The 21,093-nt window shown below is 46.3% G+C and overlaps 1 protein-coding gene across 3 annotated transcripts in view; it reads right to left on the bottom strand.

Annotated features, from left to right (window-relative positions):
* The window catches only part of LOC149354717 (uncharacterized), a 371,296-nt gene that overhangs the window by 293,242 nt on the left and 56,961 nt on the right, over positions 1-21,093 (bottom strand). The gene's annotated exons all lie outside the window — the stretch shown is intronic.

Raw genomic sequence — 21,093 nt, forward strand, 5'->3', positions numbered from 1 at the left:
AAGAACTCTCATCCCGTTAAGAAAAAATCTAATGACTTTCTTTAGAAAGTCTAGTGATTTTTGACATTAGGATCTTATGCCTTTCTCATGACTTTCTGGTGCCTTTCCTAATGAATTCCTAATGGCTTTCAAAAACGAATTGGCCACCGTGGTTCTAGTGTTCTTAATGTATGGTTTTCTGATGATTTTTTCTTGACACTCTCGTGTCCTACCTGCCGTTGCTAAACCTGATCCAAATATGGGGATCAGTAATGCAAAATATGAGCCAAAATAAAAAAATTGGAGCAAAAACAAAACAGAAAAAAAATGCCTGCCTTCACGAGGATTCAAACCGCGGACCTTAGGCTCCCTATCTTACCACGCTAATCACTACGCCACGCCACCAGACGTTAACTAGTCAACTGATGTGGCATGATATGTGCAGCCACAGTTGTTTCTTGTTCTTTACATTGCGTGTAAATGTAGCAGCAGCATCTACATGCTCACACGCGACAACAACGTTGTTCAGAAGGACCGTTCAGGCCTGTTGGGAGTGCCAACGTATTTTGAGCCTTGACATACAGCGCATTGGCCGTATCAAACCGCTTGGGAAACTACAAGTGTCGGAACGGCAGCTGTCCTTTTTACTGTCTTAGCGCTCCTAATCCTTGGTACAGACCGCAGCGCTGTGCAAAACTGCACTCCGGGGTACAAATTACTGGAATGATGCGCTAGGTAGCTTCAAAACCAGCGAGCATGTTAGCGACACACATCTTTCTAATCCAGCTAAACGTTTGAATGTTGCAAACACACATGATGAGGTTACTGAAGATCGAGAGACACCGCTGTCTTTTTTGTTATCTTGTACACTGGTACATCGCATGCTTGTCGCTTGTTTTTTTTTCTTGTTGCGTTCCTTTCTGCACTGCTCGGAGTTATATTGAAAACAGCGCGCGCTTACGCTTTCAACGTGACGCCCTATATGTAGCCTGCGACAGAGCCAGCTTTTGATATTACGTTGTTCGTTGCTGTATCAGCAGTCTCTTCGAACCTATATTTTGCACTTTGTAGACAAAAAAAAGTTCTTCCATTCACCCTTAATGGTAGCACGTTTTTTGGCCACTCGTATTAACGCCACCGCGCGATACGTTCATCGCATTGACTGCTGATCACAGGTAACGACCACTAATCTGGACACTAAAGAGCAAAAAAAAATCGAATTTTCCGTGTAATTTGCATAACGTTTTGTTTTTCAAGAAAACCTTCACTGACCAGTAAACAACCTCTCTCTTTTCAGACTGCCAACACTGTCATGAAAGCGTAAATTATAGCCCTCCCCCCCCCCCCGCCCCCTTCCCTCTTAGTGCCTCCGGCGCTTGCTGCATTTATTTCATGCATGCCTTTGTGCGTACCACAAAGGCAATGGCATGAGAGAATTTCGAGTGAAATAACATCTGAATCTGTTGTGGTATATTTCTGCATGGGGGTTAACGGCGAGAAAAGTCACTTGAATGGCTGATGGCCAATAACATAAGGAAATCTTCCGTGTTAACGAAAAAGAGTCTCTGCTGAGTTTTATGCGAAGCATACTAAAATAGCCCAACCCAGCTCCTCGAGCGCGGCGGTGACGTTACCATTGACCTTTCGTGACCTCCATGTCATACGACGTGATGCGTGACGTCACAGCAGGTGAAAAACGGGGGCCCAACTCGCGCCGTCGCGCGACGCGTCGTGACCAAGGATGACCACGTGGTGCGTGATGTCACAGCAGATGAGAAACGGGGGCCCAGCTCGCGCCGTCGCGCGAGGCGTCGCGACCAAGGAGGACCACGTGATGCGTGACGTAACGACATAGGAGAAACGCGGCCCCAGCTCGCGCCGTCGCGCGAGGCGTCGCGACCAATGTGTTTCCTGCTTCTGCCGCTAGGTGCGCTGTAGTGAACACGTGATGCTGGAGCGGCGGTATACAAGGGGGTGCGCCTGCCTCTGTTAGGCGTACACGGGATAGAGATGCCTCCTGGAGACAGGGCTGCTCGTTGGAATGAGAAGCAAAAGTTGCGGCGTGCTACAGAGACTGATGAAGAGCGTGAAGAACGTCTAGCCAAGCGGCGTGCTCGATATGCAACTCGGCGACAATATGCTTCGCATCTGACTAGGCTTAACCTAAGCTAAGCCTCAGCCATTTTTTTATTGTCGAAAGACATGAATACCTGACTTCGTGGTGACTTTCTCATGTGTCACAAGGATGCATGAACATGACACCAGAAAATCAACCCCCATTTTGTAACGGTCCTTTCTCTTCTGATATATAGGACCTCTAAGCGGGGCTCTACAGACTTCCTGGAGGTCCGCTACTTAGAAGCAAAGGCCTTGGGCTGGGTATTTTTGAGAAAGGATGTACGAGTACCACCATTTAGTGTCATCTTCATCGTCATATTCAGCCCAGTTGCGGCCATTGCAGCTGGAGAACCTCTGCCATAAATGCCTTAATTACTGCTGTTCGGTAGGACAGCTGTGACTCGGACGTCATAGGCTTTCGCGTACAGTGCAGAAGGCCCGGGGTAAAAATTCAGGGCCGCATTAATTTTCTACTGCATTAAGAAATATAGCGTGGTGTTGATGGAAATTAACAAAGATGACTGGGGTGCTGGCTGATCTCGGCAAACCAGCGTGCAGCCACACGGAGACGCGCTATCGCTTATAAGAGCAAAAATACGCCCTCTCACAAGAACTATTGGCACGATGGCGTAGTACTCGGCCACCACCTCACATAGGATTTTATTAACCAGTTAGGATCCATCCTTTGTCAAAAGTGTACAGCCCAGGGGGTTTCATTCCGGTCCATATTGTGTGCTGCGCTATGCATCGCTAGCGTTTTGAATCCCTCGAACGTGTGAGGAGCTGTCGTCCTCACCTCTACGAAACATAGAACTTCTATGGACGCTACAAAGGCCTCACTGGATAGCTTAGGATCGAACCCTTTGGGCTCCTTATTTTGGACGGAGGCTGCACATATACCGAAATAATGTATATAAAATACGGGCGATTGAGCGTAGATTTAGCGTGCGAACTAGGTGCACATCTGTTCCGGTATTGGTTTTAGGATCGGTTTTGTGAAAGGTCAAGCAGACATCAGTAAAAGATCGGCGAAAGCGGTAGAGTGGGAGACTAATGAACGTAACTTCAAACCTTTAGTTCGGGCTTAGATCACGTGAGCGCCACTATTAGCTGAAAAGTGCTGTTCTAACGCTAAAATTTGTTACATACATTTTCACACCTTTTTACAAATTAAGTTCGTCCAGATTTCTACATATTTCGTGTTAAAGTGCTTTCCTTAGGAGTCTAAACGATACTTTTTTTTTCTAGCCCTCAGCAACCGCACCACTGTCTTACAGTATAAGCTAAGCCGCACCTTGGCTATGCAATGCTAGACAGGGCATCCAGATCCAGAGTCTAGCTTCAACTGTGTCCACCGAATGCATCCGCAGGTCGTGTCCGGGACACTACGTTCGGTTCGGCCACGCTGTGCACGGGCGCCAACAGCGTGTGCTTGGCGGACCGAAGGCTGCTGTCGGAGGCCGGTGGCTGCGTGATCGGTTGCGGCCCGATGCCCACTGCGCCAGGCGACCGGCACTCGGCGAAGGGAGCATGGGGACCGCCTCGGCCGGTAGCTCGATCTCGGCGCTGTACTTGGAGAGCCTATGGCGACTGTGGGTGTGTGTGGTTTCCTGCGGGAACCTGTGCTGGATGCCGTGCTCCGGCCTGCGCTCACAAGGACTACTCGGCGCGCCTCGGGAACAGCTCGTCCAGGGGGGGACTCAATATGACAGCGTGATTTTTATTTTGTTTTATTTAGATTTTCGCTTTTTGTGCCTTGTGCCTGAGCATGCGCTTTGTAAGCATACTGCTTCCTGACGAGAATGAAGTCCTGCCACCGAGAGGCATTTTTTACAGCTCAATGTGAGTGAAGCATGAGAGAGACGCATGCCTTGCTCAGCGAATTCCTTTCTTCCGCAACGCAAGGCAAGAACCCCCTCTTATCTTTATGCAACGCAGCTCATATCAGCCGCAGAATTTGAAGAATGTGCAGCCCCGTTGGCTCGATGTTGCCAGAAGTCGTGAACGGCATGCGATACTATTGTGTTGATTGAGGAAATATCTTTTATGTCCCAGACGTCCTGCCAATAAAGCTACATTTGTGTTAGGGGGCTTTTGCCAAGCACGCACAGTGGCGTAGTTTTGCGTCTTCGCTCATTGTATTATATTTGATGTCGTCGTGTACAATAGACGCAGGCAAGCAAATTCGAGGTTACGCGTGGATGGTCGAAAGGGAGTATGAAAAGGCCGAAATGAGGCGTCGCATATCACTGCGCGTTTGGTGTATTAATATACCACCTTGAGCTGGGTGTGCATGACTGCTGTGCCCGCTCTTGTGGCGCCACTGCTTGTACATCTTTGAGGAGGCATGCAGTGCTCAGTCATCCCTTCAATGGCGAAACTTTAAATATTCTTACTAATTTTGTAGCTGCATAATAGATGTGGGTCAATACGCAGCCACTCGTACAATTTTGAGATCTGCGCGAGGAATCGTGGTACCGGCAGCCATTTGTGATGACATAAAAATTGTTATAACTCCGAAAGAATTTGAGTTTGTTACCACAAACACGGAGATACAGTGGTTGTGGGGGGGGGGGGGGGGGGGGGGATGCAAGGAGAAAAAGCTGCTCAGGGGCAGCTTGAGTGGCCCCAAGTACCGTTACAATGGCTTAGCACGGCGGAGAGAAGGATTATGAAATATACTAAATGTTAAAACAAAAGGCCAAAAAACAACTCAAAAAGATAAAATTCAAACAGTAAAAATGAAAAAGAAAACAAAAAGAAGAATCAAAACGCCGTACATAGCTTCTTCGAGAACACTGTCATGCGCACAATATTATTTCAAACAGGTTTCTTACAGAACAAATGGGCACATCCATGTTACATTGAGTAAGGTCCTTTAGTAGCATTGACAACCTGTAGCTTAATATTTGTTGACCAAAGTTAGTTCGCGGATGAGGAAGGCACCAGTCCCCGGAGCTCGAGTAGTGTAGGGAGGTACGCATTTTGCGAGATTAGCACGAGAGCAAAGATTGCCTACTCTATTCTTTGTGTCTCTACGGTAGCATAAAACCAGGCGGTGATTCAATAAGGCGGGAAGTTTTAGCGTTCTAAGATCATGGTAAAGGAGAGCAGAATGAAAGTCATGAGGCTTGCTGCATATAACGCAGAGAAATTTTTTCTGAATTTCAAGGAGTCTGTGAATGTTTGTGCAAGTTGTTGACCCCCATACAAGGAAGCAGTAGTTAAGATGATTTAGAAAAAGTGCATTACATATTAGCAGTTTTACGGAAAAAGGAAGGAATTTCACAGAACTGACTACACCCAGCACCTGAGACAGTTACCGCTGAGAAAATTTGTAAGGGATGCCAAGATATATTATGATCAAAGGGCACGCGCAAACATTTGAATGTTCATACAACTTCCATTTCAAAAGTATTTAGTAGTATATGAATGGTAACGCAATGTTCATGTTTTTCGTTTGAAAGAGTAAGGCTTTGGTTTTAACGGTGTATATTAACAGGTCATTTTCAATAGACCACAGTTGTAACTTATAAAGCACGTGGTTAGTATGAAAAAAACCAAGTGAAAATGACGGGCGTTACGACTGGTCCATTTTAATCATTATTATGCTCGTTCAGTCTTTCACGTAACATTAACAAAGTTCTTCAGGCTAGGTCACTGTGACTTTATGGAGACATGCACACAGGAATGAAGCAATGTCCCCTAGACAGAAAAGGGGTGAACATTTCCTCCTCTCCACAAGACCGACGTCACACGAGTGGTCGGCGCCTCCGTTGCGGCTGGAGCATGAACAGATATTGCAAACGAATATTTGCGCGGTAGATGATTTCTCACAAGCTAAGAATTACATCAACCGCTAGTTTTATCTTGACATGCGAAAGAAAGCAGAACTTCGTTGCTTCCGCAACGGATGCTTTTCGCGGCTTACAATAAAAAAAATTACCGGGCGTAAGTTGTCTGAAGTGCCTCCTTGAATTTGGTTTGGTTTATTGGGGTTTAACGTCCCAAAGCGATTCGGGCTATGAGGGACGCCGTAGTGAAGGCCTCCGGAAATTCCGACCACCTGGGGTTCTTTAACGTGCATTGACATCCGGCAGCACACGGAGCTCTGTCCGTAAGAGCTTTCACTGTGAAAAACTGGGCACAGCGTTGTCCACCGTCCATAATCTACCAGAAAACAACAACGATGGATACACAACAAGTCTGAGAAGAGCCAAGAGAGGCACAGCTCCCTACCTATTTACGCTGATATATGAACACAAACGCTTGCGCAATGGAAATTTGGCACGCTGTTTTCAAGCTTCTGCGCGCCGATAGAGCTGATACTCAATATCGGCACATGGTGAGTCTCGTGGCCAGTAATAATGGTCGGCCAACTGCTGGTTTTCGGAAGCAGGATTGAATTATGGAATAATGTTGGATATGCGTACATGTTTCGCTTGTACCTTGCTAGTTCTTAACGTAGTGAAATATTTATAAACACTCAGCATTTAGCATAAGCGCTTCATTGATCGCGTTAACAAATATTTCACGCTTTACCCCCCCCCCCCCCCCTCCCCGTAACCTGGGTTGATTCTCTACCTTGGTGGTGTTTTTGATTGAAAACTGTATGGCATTTTTTGTCCGACGTTATGAGAGATAAAGTTTCACTTGGAATATTCAGTTGGGCTCCACAGAATTGCTTGCTCGGAAACTCCAGCGCAAACGGCTGCTAGTACGTAAGGAACAAGAAAAACTTAACTTTATTCCCGCCAAAAGCTGTTGAGTAGAAAAACATAAACAGCATATTAGCGTACTGTTGTGCCACTAAACTAATGGCTGCTGGTTAGATATTGAGATATAGAAGTGCGATGTTTTTTATGCGTTGAGAAAGCAAAAACGATGAACCGTCACTCCCATTACCGGCCGCGTAATTCAAACCACTTCTAAAAATTGAGTTCAACAGAATACTAAAGTTTCGGTGCAGCCTAGGGGGCAATAGTAAATAAGTAAATAAATAAAAATGAACTTACATTTTAATTAAGTTCATACATACGGGGGGATTACATAAATGTTGGACTTTTATTCAAAGAGCAAAACATATTGTGATAAGTAATCATTCAACAAAATTTATAGCTGAAAGCTCTAAAAGATTGACAGAACAGTTACAACTATGTAACGCGAAATTCATAGACAACTGTCAAAGTGTTTATATTTTACGGCATGTTGAGGTACAGACTGAGAGCGACTTCATATAATTATAGTTCGAGTCAACTCTTTTTAGTTTTCCCCACATATTCTGTTCTCGACTATCTTTCTTGTCCAGTCCTCCGCTCTAGGCGCGCAGCATCACCGATCACGTTCTCTTCGGTTGCGTGATTCGCAGCAGCTGCTGCAGAGGGACCGTGCTATACCGGGTGTTTTGTTTTAGAAGGTTCAAAATTAAAAAAAAAAGATAAATTGCTTTAGTTATATTTTAGCACTGGGTCTATACTGGAGGCTAGGGCGGACGCCAAGCAAGGGGAAAACTGCTTTAATTATTTCGCTGATTAACTAAATATGTTAATTAACTTTTCTAGTTTTTATTTTAGGGGGTATGATGTTGTATTCGCAGAATTGGAGATCGTCCTCCAAACAGTCCAACCGAGAAAAAACAATTTTAATTAAAAATGTTTCACGCACGTTACGAGGCGCGAACAAGTCACCCTGGTAGGCATCTTCACACCGTAACTCAGCGGCGGTGAGCGCCTCTGACGTAGTTCGCTCCGCCCTGCGCTTTGCGTCACACGGCTGGCGTCACCTGAAGCCCGGACGGGCGGCCTGCGCTATCGCTGCTTGTTTCGCTTCGCTCCGCGCCCTCACGGAATGCCGTGTTGGAACAAAAACGCACTGACACAAAGCGCAGGGCGGAGCGAGCTACGTCACAGGCGCTCACAGACGCTGTGTTACAGTGTGAAGCTGCCTACCAGGGTGACTTTTTCTCGCTTCGTAACATGCACAAAAAAATTTTTAGTGAATTTTTTTTTTCTTGGCTGGGCTGTTTGGAAGACTATCTCCAATTCTGCTAATAGAACATATTCCCTAAAATAAAAATTATAAAAGTTAATTAACGTATTAAGTTAATCAGCGAACTAATTAAAGTAGCTTGCCCCTTACCTGGCGTCCGCCGTAGCCCTCAGTATAGCCTCAGGGTTAAAATAAATCTCAAGGAATTTACCTTTCTTTAAAAATTTTGGACCTTCTAAAAAAAACACCCGGTATACATTCCTCTGTTCTCGCCACGCTATTTCACGATAACCGTACTCCCGTTACGCACTATGGTCTCGCCATACTCTCCTCTTTCTGCAGTAACCCTCTTCTTCTTTCCAGGGTAATTGCCTTCAAGGTGGTTCCACTGGCAACCACCGTCCGCTTGTGGCCTATGCTCTCGCCCTAGCTTCCTTCGTCCACGTTAAACGCCCTCCGGTTAAACTTTCCTATGCTCTAGCCATCCCCCCCCTCCTTCCACGGTAACCACCTTCCGGACGGTTCCGTAGAGAGCACCCTGCAGGTGCACCTTCCTACGCTCTTGCCATACGCTCTTCCATCTACGGTACCCATACTTCTCCTTCCTGAATAACTGCCCTCCTTGCGGTTCCCTTGGGAACTATCCAGCGGTCGTGCCTTCTTACGCTCTCGCTGTATACTCTCCTTACACGGTGACTCTCTGCCTTTTTTCCACAGGTGGCGTGGTGGTTCCCATGGGTAACCCACTGGTTGCTCTTTCTTGCGATCTCGCCACACTCTCCTCCAGTTGGTGATCTTCCGCTCTCGCCACACATTCCTCCTTCCACGACAACCATCCTCCGGGTGGTTTTCCTGGTAACCATCCTCCGATTAAGCCTTCTTACACTCTCGCCATGCACCCTCTTTCAACGGTAACCCTCCTCCTTCCAGCGTACATACTTTTCCGCTGATTCCCGAGTCAACTCCCCCCTTCTTGCACCTTCTTGCGCTTTCATCATACCCTCCTGCTTCCATGGTAACCATCCTCCGGTTGGAGATTATTCCGCACTCGATACCCTCCTCTTTGCACAGTAACCACCCTCCGGCTGGTTCCGGTGGTAGACACCTATCGGTTGCGCTTTCCTCCACTGTCGTCATAACCACCTCCTTCCACTTTAACCGCCCTCGGAGTGGTTCGCATGGTAACGCAATTACCAGTTATGCCGACGGCTACGACACATCGCCACCACCACCACCACTAATACTATTACTACCACTACTATTACTGCCTCCACTACTACCACGACCACGACAAGCCAGATTCCGATTTCAAAGATGCAACGCTGGCGTCACACAAGTATAAGGACTGAATTCGTCCAGTATATCGTGATTTTGTGCAGATTATAGTGAGTAGATGAGGTATGATTGATCCGGGATCCAAATGAGACATGCGTATTCAAGTGTCGGCCTACGCGCAAATTATTTAACATGTGGCGAGGTGTGGCAGAGATGAGGTTTCGGAAAGTGTAACGTTTTATGAGATGCAGAGATCACGTTAGTAACATGCGCGCGCCAAGATAGGACGTGAGAAAGGGTTGCACACAAGTGCCATGTTAGCGATTGTGAAGGAAAGAGAAATGGCTGTGCCGGCGGGAGAACAGCGTGCTTTTCCATTTAGTGGCACTTAGGCGTTATCAACGATTCTAGAACACTATTAAGAAAGTTCTGCAGAGCTGTTTGGTCAGATACGTTATGGATAGTGCGGCAGATGAAGCAGTTGTTTGCAAACACACACTCAAAGGCAAGACCATTGAGACAGCTCATACCTTTCCTGACGTAGTGGTGCTGCGGTTAAGCGATGTACTACTGCCCCGGTCGGTGGCTGTTTCAAACATAGCAAGTGGTGAAGCTTGGGCGAGATAGGTTGCTCTTTCCAAGCAACCTCTCGCCCGACCAGTCATTAATTATAAATGCCAGTGTCACAGTGGGCAGGTTCTCATGACGTCACAAGGTCGCGTGTCCTAGGTGACTCGCCTTCCATGTAGGCGGGCTTATCTAGGAAACTTGCTTTTCGCTCACGGCGATGACGACGACTACGAGTACTCCTCATAACGGGCACCGTTACACTATCGCATTAGCATGGAAAGTCTGCGTGAGTTCATATGTTCGAGTCACGGTTTACATGTACTTACGTCAGGAATGCAAAGTACCAGCTGCGTTTCTCAATAGTAGTGCTTCCGGAAACCGTGTTGTGAGGAATGAAGAAAGTGATTCGAGTATAGGCAAGTCGTGATTTCAGAGTAGACATGTTCCATGATTGTGCATGGTATGCTTGTTAGTGTGATAAACGATAGTTTAACGGGAAATTTTTTTACCTGATTTGTACACTGAAAGACCTTTCCCACTTTTAAATCATCCGGCCTGGTTTCTGATGAGAATGAATTGGAGAAGAGTAAAGACAAATACCGAATGTTGCGTCTATCAGAGGAAATCGAAAAAAAAATTCTCTCGGCCTAACCGCTTGCTTGTTCGGGCTCCAATTTCGCACCAAAGTGGCATTTGGTGGTCAATTTTGTTTTACACTTCGTTGGAATGGGGTTCTTGCCTGATTGGGTCAGAATTAATCGAAAATCTCGACATCTGCGGTGACGGCAAACCGAAACGGCAAACTTTCACGGCAGTCGTACCCCTAGCGCCATCTGTGCCCGCCGAAGGAACGAGCGCTCTACCATTGAGGCTGCGAAGAAACGCAAGAGGGGTGAAAGCGGCTGCGCGGTTGGTTTGAAAGTGCTTTCTCGGCTATTTTATCAAAATAAGGCGCAGAAGACGTTGGTGCGCGCAACTGCTCCACTCGCCGCACCTTCCGCTTCTACCATGAGTTTCTCTGCAGCCTCCCTGCACGTAGAGTGCTCGTTCGTCTGGAGGGCGCATGATGGCGCTACCGGTATCATTACGGCGAAAGCTCGCACCTTTGGTTCGCCGTCGCCACAGACGATGAACATTTCCGATTAATTGTGACCGAATCATGCAAGTACTCCACCCAAACGTAATATAAAACAAAGCTGACCGCCAGATTCCACCTTTGTGCAAATTGTGAGCCCTAACAATCGCGTGGTTAGGCCGACGGAATTTTTTTTCGATTTTCTCCGATTGATGCAACTGTCGGTGCGCTGCAGTCCTGTATTCATTTGTTATCTGGAGTTGATTTCGTCACATCCAGCTGATAATGATAGCTTAACTTTCTAACTTACGGATGAGATTTCATCTGCAAAAAATCTTATACATGGTACCTTCAAAATTGGTTGCTTCCAAGGAAAAAAAAGTGTGCCAAGTACTTTTATGAAAACTGGAAAATGCAGAGTTAAACGCGTCAGCGTATTAGGTATCAGTGATCGCTACGTGTGATTCATTGGCAAGGGTAATAGAATGATATAAATGAGGGCTTAATTCGTGCCAAAATTATCTTGGGTTAGTGGATAGCAAATTCAGGAGTTTATAACGATAGAAATAACGCTTTGCGCTGTGCATTCCGGTCAGATATGCATTCGAAATGATTAAATTGATTTATTTTGAAGTGATTAAGTGACCGAGCAAAGCAGAATAACGAGACCCCTGTGATCCGGCTGTACAGCCGTTTTTATTATTTTTTTTGACGTAGGTCTATTAGTAGAGCAAGCGCTCCCAGTATTAGGTTCATAAAGGCTTACTTGTATACACGGTTCGTATCGTTGAATATAAGTAATTGTGGGCCGCTTTTTGAGTACATACCGCACAACGACACTCTGAACGATGCAGCTTTTCCGCATTATTGCTTTATATGCAGCAGAGAACGTTTTACAGGTAGTTTGCTTATTATTAGACGCGAGGGGCATCTGTAGTTAATGCACCCAAATTTAGTGATTGAACAGTTGGGTTGTCCAGCTTCTCAGAGTTTGACTGCAATCAAATCGTGACACCAAAATGAGGCTCGATAAAGGCAGCACATTGACACAATATACCTTCCGGATTTCAATGGTCAGCTTGCCAACGATACTTATCCTTTGGTTTCATGTTAGGTTTCTTTCTACATTACTTTGCTCTCGATATTAAGGCGTAAGCTTTTCTTAGCTGATGAGTGGCGTGGACGTAAGCTGTCCATAAAAGTGTGCGCACGAACGGTCAATAAAAAATTGTATGCTAATTAAAATACAATGTAAAAGTTGATTGAGCAACATATATGTAATGTAGCAGTGATATTTAGTAAATAGCAAAAAATAGCAATGGATAGTGATGATAGCTACTGATAGTGACAGTTAGTGCTAGAGATAGATAGTGGTAGTGATGGTAGTGATAGTGATAATGACACCTACTGATAGTAATAGAATTTGGCCTCTCGAAATTCGACCACCGCGGCCCGGATCGGACCGAACAGACGCGGGTTCGATCCCGGCCGCGGCGGTCGAATTTCGATGGAGACGAAATTCTAGAGGCCCGTGTAGTGTGCGATGTCAGTGCGCGTTAAGGAACTCCAGGTGGTCGAAATTTCCGGAGCCCTTCACTACTGCGTCCCTCATAGCCTGAGTCGCATTGGGAAACCATGAACCATAGTGATAGTACTAGATATATAGTGATATTGATGATAAGAGCGATAATAATAGTTGGTGATAACGATGGAAAACTTAATAATAATAATGATATTAATAATTTATTTCGTCACCTTCAATAGCAATACAGGCGAGACAGGCCAGTCTAAGGCTTTAGATGGCTTAGGACCATGCCTAAAAAAATACATATTGACTGAAAAGCACGAATTACGCGCATATAGAAAAAAGAAAACAAAATATCAATAAAGATGAAAAAGAGCACACTAAAAATTTGTAAGTCCATACAAAACAAAACTGAAAGGAGCATAAAAACAAAATCTAACAAGGCGAAACAGATTGCACTAAACCTAACACTATCTCTATCATTCATTTTTCAATAATTCTCTCAGCTTGCCTCTAGAACTAGCCGTAAAGGTTTCATCCAGCAGTTTGTTAAAAGTAACTAGAATACAAGCGCAAGGCCCGGCTGCACCATACCTCGTGTTCGAACGAGGAACAAGAAAAAGGTTATGTTTGCTAAGTTGTGTCGTCGGGGTAGATTCCTGTTTAAATTCACTCGACCAATACTGCTTAAGGACAGCTGTATCAATGAACAGGAATTTGAAGTTTGGCAGCCCTAGTTGACCGAACATATTTTCTGGTGACAAAATTGGTGTGTTATTAGCAACGTTTTTAAGAAAACTTTTTTTAATGCTGTCGATCCTGCAAATCCAACGCTCAGATAAAAGGCAAAGATAGTAATACCATAGCTTAACACACTGTACGCCAAAGCATTTGCAGCCGTTTTTTTTTACAGAGAAAGGCACAAAACTTTTGATATTAAAATACAACCATGTCACTTACCTCAATTTAGAACATACATTAGGTAAGTGGTGATGCCAGGTTAAGCTACTGTCAGTAGACACTCCTAGGTACCTAACACATTCTACATATTCAATAGGTGAACATTTAGAAGAAATGCAGTTTGAAATATGCAAGTAAATAGGAATGTTAATAACAGCTTTCTTTAGCAGAGGACGAAAACAGACGAGCTGTGTTTTAATATTAATTTTAATATTATTATTATTAATAATAATAGTAATAAATAAAAACTAAGAATAATAAAAATGAAAATGAAAAATAAAAATATATAGAATATAGAAAGGAAAGGAAAAGGCTTTCGCATTTCCGCACTTAAGCAGACTTGAGCGGAATCCTCGGACTTTTTTTTCCACAGCAGTAGCTGTTACGTGGAAGTTCTACGGAATTTAGAGTGGTCCTGCGGTGCTTCGTAGGAGAGAGCTTCCGCCTTCTCCAGCTGGTCATTCAGAATGCTATCAAGTTGGAACTGACACAGCTTGACGATGACAAGTGCGTAGCAAGTTGTAAGCACTGCCCCCCCCCCCCCTCCCCCAGCCCCCGGCCCCGGCCATCACTACCCGCCGCGACATGGGATTATACTTCGTTATTCTGAAACACGAATCCTCAGCTTTGTTTCACATATGCTTTCTGCCCCCTTATTTCTCCTATTGACATTCTTTTCATGAATACACAATAACATTGCGAAATCTATCCCAACATTGAATGGTGTACGTTTCTGCGCAGGTCACATGGTGAAAATATTTTTCAGAGTTCCCTTGTCCAGTTTGGATGATTTCAGTGAATTTTTTGGCAACTCAGGACTGACATTCCTGAACAGCCCCGAAATTCCTTGTTCCCTTCCTTTCCTCAGCTCCCCCCTTCCTTTTTTGTGGTTTTACTCCTTACACCATAAATGTATGCACCAAAGCGATTGCTTTCCGGAGGCGGACCTTGCCACTCATTCATATATCACGGCTTCCTTGTGCGTGCCATACAGATTACCGGTTTAGAAGAAGCGTGACAAGAGCGGTTTCCATGCGTATCGGAGCGCTTCTAGCTTCTATTCGCCGCCTCTCTCGCGAGCAAAGGATGCTGCTCCACGGCCAAGGCGCAAAAGAAACAAACAAACAAGCAAACAATCAAGAAAGCAAGCAAGCAAGCAAGCAAACAAAGAAACGTACAAACAAACAAACAAACAAACAAGCAAACAAGCAAACAAACAAACAAACAAACAAATTACTTTCGTGCTTCAGCGCAAAAGCCCTCAACAAAATTTCATCCTGGCACCATTTTTTAGCCGTTTTCCGGTGTAGTGTACTTGAAGTATGCGTTGCTGATGTTGGCCACTGTCGATGAGTGCGTGAGCCCCTCGCAGAAAACTGACACGTGTAGTATGAATCAGTGTACACTCTGCACGCTGCCAATTTTCTGTGAAGACTGCACGCTTTCAGATCCGGAACATAAATGCAGAGAGGCATGTGCTTCAGCGAGGACCAGAGCAGTGGTGTTTGGGTTGAAAGAACGCTTGCTTTGGCACTGAAGGTTCAGCAGTCACAAAGCAAGTAACACATGTTACCAACTCAGCTGGCTATTTAACATTTGCTAGCTGACCTCTGTTAGAATTAGGCGTTTCACAGTAATCAGGGATTTGTATCCCGAATTTAGGAACGGCTTCAGGAGTTTTTCACTTTTAAGAAATTCTATTCTCGTTGTCATAGCAGCATCAGAAATTCTTGTTGTCCGGCCGCTGTAATCTGACGCCGGCTGACCGAGGAGCTCACGCAGCCCCACCCGCAAAAACATCTGTCCCTGGGCGGCGTGCGTACCACGCGCTGTTTCCCGGCACGTCAGGTCGAGAGCAGCGACCGTTGCCGCCTCGCAAAAGCAACCACAGAGGTGGTGAGGAGTTAGGCCACTCGGGCTACTTGGCAGGGCGCGTCACAGCGCGAGGGAAAAAAGAAACAATGTTTGTGCACGGATAAAATTGCAGCCTAGCTCCGCGCATACCAGCTCCTCTTCCTCCGCAACACCTAGAGTTCGCTGATAAAGATCTTTCTTTCTACTCTGCAAGGTCACCTTCTGTAGAAAATAATTTTGCAAGAACACTCTTGAAACTTAGGCTCTTCAGAAATTTAAAGTATTTAAAAGCTGTTTCTATAAAAAGCTCCGGAAAACTCACGTCCAATAAAAAGCCGGTTCGCCACACAAACCCAGAAAGCGTAAAAATAAAATTGGGGGGGGGGGGGGGGGCACTTATAAGATCCGACTTAAGAGTATGACGCGATAGCGTAAATGAGTTGATGCTCACACATGCGGAACTGGTCATTTTGTAGCTTACAGTTACAGATCTCTGCAGGTCCTCAATCCACTCCAGGCGCAGTGGTTCAGCGGCTAAGAGATGTGCCACTTCCCTGCGATGGCAAGCGCTGGCACCGGTGGGGTGTGTAAGACGCAGGTTGCCCTTCCCGTGCGACCTCTCGCGACCGGTAATTAATTTAAGTGCCATCTAAGATGATGGTCAGTTTTCATAGAGTGTGATGGGCAGGTTGTGAAGATGCCCCAAGGTCACGTTACTTAGTTTGCCCACCTGTAGGTTCCTTCTCCGGAGATTTATCGCTCACAACGCCGACTACGACGCTGGATTTTCTGCACAACAGGCGCCTTAACATAATCGCGTTAAAATAGTTGTTACATATATTTTTCGCGTAAAGTAATTTAAAATTAGCAATATTATTTTGTATCTATAAGAGGAACTGCGAACTGCTATAAGTATAAAATGCACTTACCACCCATTCTCGGCAAACTCAGCGAACATTGTCGCCTGGAAATCAATGTAACCAGGAGGCTCAGCATGTACTACGAACCTTTCTGAAACATTCCGAAACTTTCCACCCAGATTACGCCCCGCAGGCAAAACTTCACCGTACCATAGCCCCGCGTGAATGCGAACCAGTGTTGACGCAACCGAAGTAGTTTTGCTAACCGACGCCTTAGACCCCTCGGTCATCGCCGTAGGCCATCTTTGGAAGCCTTTCGCGCTAACGCTCTAGATTCCAGTCTTCGTCATCTTCCCTGTTCATGCTGCGCTTTGAAATGCTCAACGCTAGCAGCGCTGCTGCCGTGACTGTGCAATAGAGCTCGATAAACCAAGAGATAGGAAGACTCGCCTCTGTTGCTGATGGGGTTTTTATGCAGCCGCTCACGAAAGATAGAAGGCAGCATAGGTGGCAGAGCGCATCGCTTAGGCTGAGGCAGAACGGCAAAGCGGTACGAAGCTTCAAGCTGCAAATGAAGAATGGGACGGTGCGCTCGCAATAGCAATAACTCTCTAGTAGTGTGCAGCTATCGGGCCAGTCCAGGCTACCTGAAGTAGCCACACGTGTGGCGTTGTATGGCTAAACTGTGCAAAAGGAGAACGTCGAGAGTAGGCACTGAAGAAGAGACCAGGCTTGATTCGGCGAGAGAACAGGTCGCTATGGCTTGTGGCAAAAATGGAATGTTCCAGCAACCCGCTGTAATAGTTCAGGAGTTGGAGCAACGACAGATAAGAGTCGTGTTGCTAAAAAAAAAATCATATTCTTTGCACAGGTTTTGCTGCTTAGCAGCGCCGTTTCATTATTCGAAACGAGTACTACCGCGATGGAAAGAAACGCGAACATCGCGGCGCCTGCACGCTCCGCTGTTCGAATTTCTTTTCATCTCACTTTTATGCGGTGATAGCGAAGAGACCCGGGTAAAAGCACGATGAAAAGAAATTCGAAAAGCGGTGTGTTCAGGTGCCTCAATGTTCGCGTTTCTTTCCATCGCGATTGTGCATAGATCTTAAGGTCCGCCGTTGAGCGGCGTAGAAAATGGCCTCGATTTTGGGCCTCGTGCCATGCAATTTGGTGACCTGCATCTGCGCATGGTCCATGCTGCGCCCCTGAAGTCATCTTCACCTTTGATCGCGTCGAAATTGATTACAAAACTTCATCCTGAGCAGTTCTTCGTTGTTACGCACGGCAGAACCGCAGGGATGAGGCAGGAATAATAATAGTGCAAGTAGCTCCACTAGGCCCAGCGGCATGCAGTTCGGTGATGCGGATCGTCGCACAACTGCCATGCACGACTTCCACTGTCATAGTGCTGTTTCGTGCTTTCTGTATCCCGCATGTCCTTGCGGACCTGCAACCATCACAATGTCGAATCTCCTGCGGTGCACCCTAGGCACAATTATCAAGATGCAGGCATACCAAGGGGCGAGGCGGTTGAGGTACTCAGCGCGGATTCTTCTCGTCTATTATCGCGCAATAACGAGACACCTTTTCGTCCGCAAAACAGGACTGAGGCAGGCGACAACACAAGGCGGTACTGACAACTGAACATTTACTGAAGAATAGCAGCGCTTATATGGATAAGTCACGCGTGTAATCTGGCAAACAATCGTAAAATGAAGATGAAACATGAGAAAACAATTCAATGGCAACCATGACGGAAATAATTAGTGCGTGGAAGGGAAGGAACCAAGCAAGGATGACACAACCAACCTGAGCGAAACGAAACAAAAGCAACCTAGAGAGGCAGGGACAGAATCTATAATTCTTTCTAGAAAATTGACACAGAAGGCGTGCTGACAAACTTATCTGGCTCCGATCTCAAGATGGCAACAGCCTCGATAATTTCTCTTTCCAACTGCCCCTCTCTTGGTCCTTTAATCTGTGTGCATGCCTTCTGTGTACATCTTCTAGAAAAAAATAGCTTTTCTGTCTGTGTCTCTCTGGGTTGTTTTGTTTGGTTTTGCGCAGTTTGGTGGTGCCATCCTTGCTCGGTTGCTGCCCTTCCGCGTACTGATTGTTTTTGTCATGGTTGCCATTGAATTGTTTTCTGATGTTTCAACTTCATTTTACAATTGTTTGCCAGATTACAAGCGAGACTGCTCCACATAAGCGCTCCTGTTCTTCAATAAATATTCAGTTGTCCGTGCCGCTCTGTTTTGTCACCTGCTTCTGTACCGTCATGTTCTGCGGTTTTAAGGCGAAAGCCTTTAATGTCTCATCGTTGTAAGCAGCAGTTGTCGACAGAAATGTCACGCTTTTCAATTGGTCGAAACGGTCGTGACGTCACAGTGCGCGAATTTCAGACGGGGGTAACCATGCAACCAATTGAAGGGATCGTATAGTGAGGCTCCAAGTGGTACTGAGCTTAGTTAATTGCTTAATTACCCTAATTAACTTTCCTAGCCAGGCCATATAAATAAATAAAACCGAGTAGGAAATTCGTCGAGCTCGGGAATCGAACCCCGGTCTTCGGCGTGCGAGACGAGCATGCTATCCACTCCGCCATGCCAGCTCGATGGTTTGGAATGAACAAAGGCGCGTCTAGTGAATACGGTGTCTTTGCTCACTCGCATCCTCCTCCCTTTCCTCCTGGCGAGGTTTAGGTGTCCACCGAGGTATGAGAGACAGATACATTTCCTTTCCTCAAAAACCAATTTACCCACGAGCCAGGCGTAGAACCGAATGGGCGATGGCGTTCTATGGACTCCCTGGCAGCGAAGACGCTGTCGCGTTCCACTCTTAGAGGCGAAGCTTAACATCTTAACCGCACATCAGTGACCACACTTTAGGTATAGTGCCTAGAATATACTGGCTAGTGTGCGCAGCGCGCGCGTTTCGTACGGGAGGGCGAGGCCCCCGCCGCGATGACTGCGCGGAGAGGCCGCAAGGGGCGCTGCCGGTCGGGTGGGTGCGCGAAAGGCGCCGAACTCCCGTCGTCTGCTGTCGCGCCGATACCGCAGCCTCGCGCGATTGCTCGTGTGAAATCAATGTTTGACAGGCATCATCTCTTGGATTGTGAAGCTGGAAGACGCTAAACGTGAGCAAAAACATCCTGAAATGTTAAAGGCTAAGCGGCAATGCAAAGAGAGGACGTGTTTCGTTCCGTTGTGTCGAAGCGGTTATCGGTCTAACGAAGAAAAGGCGTCTTTGTTCACTCCACCGGCGGACTCAGCACGGCTTGCTGAATGGGTGAATAAGATCAAGAGGGCAGACAGAAGGCTGACACCGAAGGCTGTCGGATGCGAAAAACATTTCGAGAACGAATGCATCGAAAGATCTTTTAAGATTACGGTGAACGGCGTCGTGAATGAACTCGCCCGAATGAAGCTACGTCTGAAGCCCGATGCTGTCCCTACAGTAGTCGAAAATTATCCACCTCATCTTGTTCCTAAAAAGACGATGAAAATAAAGGTACGAAACATTTCCGACTAAGGACCGGCACCTAAACAACGGAAGCGAAATGTCGAGCTGGTGGATCCCGAGTTGTGCTCTGCAGTCGACGGTGATATCATACGCGGTTTGACTCTCATTGCGTCGCTCGTGGAGGTGCATCAGAGAAACTCCAGAAGCGTTCGCGATTCCGAGCAGACAGAAATTGCTACAGGACCGGTGTGTGATAGCGAAGCGATACTGCAGTGTCCGTGCCCAAGTGATGTTCGGCACCCGTTCGATGGAATTCTGATTCCCATGACATGGATGAAGTTGCCTGGTGCGTCAAATGGCGCTTTAACTTATGCCTGTTGCGAGACCGAAGCTGGTGACTTCTCGAAACTATTCATCGAAAGAATGGTGACTTTTGGAAAGCCTTTGCTTGAGCACGGTTCTGTAATTGCCACAATTTACTTCCGAGGAAGAGAAAAGGAAAAGCGCGTGCTTACAGCGCGCCATGAGGCAGAGACATTAATCAAAGAAATGGCTCTGCGTGGCCTCTGTAATGGATATGGCATGATTCCTGTTGCAGGCAAGCACACTTCATACAGAAGTATATGGTTGGTTTGGTTGGTTTATGGGGTTTAACGTCCCAAAGCGACTCAGGCTATGAGAGACGCCGTAGTGGAGGGCTCCGGAAATTTGGACCACCTAGGGTTCTTTAACGTGCACTGACATCGCACAGTACACGGGCCTCTGGAATTTCTCCTCCAAAGAAATTCAACCGCCGCGGCCGGGATCGAACCCGCATCTTTCGGGTCAGCAGCCGAGCACCGTAACCACTGAGCCACCGCGGCGCCTATACAGAAGTATATGTACTTTGCAGAGAAATGCTTGCTGACCACCGATGGAAAAGGATAGTCATGCTTGCACTGCAAATATTTACGGAAGCTCTCGCAGGACAACATTTACAGAAGAAAAAAAGGCGAAAGATGCTTGCAGTGACAAAAAAAAAAGAATTTTTCTCGTGCTTTGAGAAAGACAAAGCAAAGCGTGGCCAATGCTCAGCAGCATGTGACTCAAATGAAGGAGCAAAACAATGCACTGAGCAAAGAAGCACTCGAGACAAAAATAGTCACTCCTGAAGAAGCAGCAGTTAGCTGTGAGAGCCTTCTTGGCCGCAAGACGAGAGTCTCTGAGAGGCATGCCTTATGAAGATGCCTGGATTGTGGAATGTTTGCTAATGAGGATGTGGAGCCCAAGGCTCTACGAGCACCTTCGGAAGCAGAACATTATAATTTTGCCTGGGCGAAAATGCTTGCAAAAATATCTGCAACGATTTAAGGGTGGCTTTGGTCTGAACACGAAGGTTTTTGAGGTTTTAAGCGAAAAGACCAAAAGGACACGTTCAGCCGTAATCG

The sequence above is a fragment of the Amblyomma mixtum genome, chromosome 3 (genome assembly GCF_055824585.1).
Source record: "Amblyomma mixtum isolate Tamu chromosome 3, ASM5582458v1, whole genome shotgun sequence".
In the NCBI taxonomy this organism is placed as follows: domain Eukaryota; kingdom Metazoa; phylum Arthropoda; class Arachnida; order Ixodida; family Ixodidae; genus Amblyomma; species Amblyomma mixtum.